Source organism: Canis lupus, chromosome 10 (assembly GCF_011100685.1).
Source record: "Canis lupus familiaris isolate Mischka breed German Shepherd chromosome 10, alternate assembly UU_Cfam_GSD_1.0, whole genome shotgun sequence".
In the NCBI taxonomy this organism is placed as follows: domain Eukaryota; kingdom Metazoa; phylum Chordata; class Mammalia; order Carnivora; family Canidae; genus Canis; species Canis lupus.
The window spans coordinates 50083845-50085631 of NC_049231.1; the positions used below are offsets into that span (position 1 = coordinate 50083845).

Here is a 1787-nt window from a genome sequence, read left to right on the forward strand (position 1 = left end):
TAAGAACTACTGAGGCCCTGGTCCTCCCCTGAGAGACCCCCATATGCTTGCTTTGGGGTTTGATCTGGGCATTGGGATCTTGAAAGCACCCAGGGGATTCCAATGTGTAGCCAGGTTTCAGGACCACTGCTAGCCTCTCAAACTTCAATGGGAGCAGTCTGGCTTCTGTTTAAAAAACAAAAAACAAAACAAAATAAAACAAAACAAAACAAAAATAGTGCTAAAAGAGAAAGCAACTTTATTTTTAAATGCCAAAATGCCAGGGTGGTGGTGTCACATTTCCACACTACCTTTGCCTGCCTCCAGCCACTGCCCCCACATTCTTCCAGCTGTTTCAATAAACTCAAACTTCTGCTCAAAACGCTTCTTTCCCCTTCTGGAAAATTCTATTCCCAGGAAACTCCCTCCCAACTGTGGAGGCATCTTGTTCTTAGTGCTTTGCTATGCTTGTCAAAGCGCTCTGATCCTCCAACATCGTGCAGTTATGCTCAAATGTCATCGAATTGCAAAGAATTTTCCAGAAGGGCCAGAGGAGCCCTTCTGAAGGAAGCCACTGCAGCAGTGGAGGCCAAGTGGAAAGTGTGGGAGCCAGGATCCCCCAGCCCAAGTTCTGACATGACCACTAACTGGCTGCCCCTCTGAGCCTGAGCTTTCACATCTGTGAAATGGGGGAGGCCTGCGTGACCCCAGGTTCCTCCTCACCCTGGCTCTCCGAGACTTCAGAAGCAGCTCCAGGCTGAACGCGGCGGGGTCTGAGTGCGGCTCACCTCCAGGCTCTGCTTCCTGGGGCCTCCGCCAAGCCCTGGGCCTCTTGCCCAGCGAGCAGCGGGCACAAGGGGCCTTCACAGAGTCTCTGCGTGGTTCTCCTGGGGAGCAGGGGCGGGGAGGCAGGGAGCCTTGCAGACCTAACACAAGGCCTCGTCTGTGTCCAGGCTGAGGGAGGAGTGGACTGAGCCGCCCATGGGGACGCTACCTTGCCTCTGGATTTTTCCGTGGCCTTTTTCAGAGCCTTTCATTTGATCATCAAATAACCCCTCAGCAGTGGAGACCGATGAGGACAATTAGCTCCATTTCACATTGAGGGTGCTGAGGGTGCTGAGGGTGCTGAGGGTGCTGAGGAGCTGAGGTGCGGCGAGGCCAAGAAGAGCGGAGGATGCCGTGTGTCAGAGCAGGCAAGGGCGTCGGCTGCTCTGACATTTACATCGTCTTCTTAAAAAAAAAAAAAAAAAGGCATACTTCATGAATTTGCGTGTCATCCTCGCACAGGAGCCATCCTAACTCTGCATCTTTCCAATTTTAGTTTGTGTGTGGCCAAAGCAAGCGCACCATTTAGACTTTCTAACCCTCAATTTTCTCACCTAAAAAAGTAAATACTCTTAACTGCTCTGGTAGGTCTGCCTACGCTTTGTGGTGAGGGAGGCTCAGGGGCCCTTTGGTCATGGGGTGGGACCCAGCAGTCAAGTCAGTGCAAAGGCAGGGCCCTGAGAGATCCATGAGAGGCCAAGTGGTGTTCTAGAACTTTCCATATTTTGTCTCCTACCATCTTCACAACAGCCCTGTCTGTCAGGTGCTCTTGGCCCCATTTTGCAGAGGGAGAATGGGAGGCTAAGAGTCCACACTCAGGGGCCAGACCCAGTTCTGGGTCCTGTTCTTCCATGACCCTGTGCTGCCTGTTGGATGGGGGTGTAGCTCAAGAGGCAAGTTCCGATTCTGTTATCCCTTCCGTCCAGACAGATAGACAGACAGACGGCCTGCAGGACGTGGTCAGGCTCAGCCCCAAGTGCCAA

General features: G+C 52.5%; 1 non-coding gene across 1 annotated transcript; it reads right to left on the minus strand.

Moving 5' to 3' along the window:
• Window positions 1-1221: 1221 nt before the first annotated feature.
• On the minus strand, window positions 1222-1326 carry LOC119873823. The gene has a single exon (XR_005366323.1). It is a non-coding gene; the product is annotated as a U6 spliceosomal RNA (small nuclear RNA).
• Window positions 1327-1787: the final 461 nt, after the last annotated feature.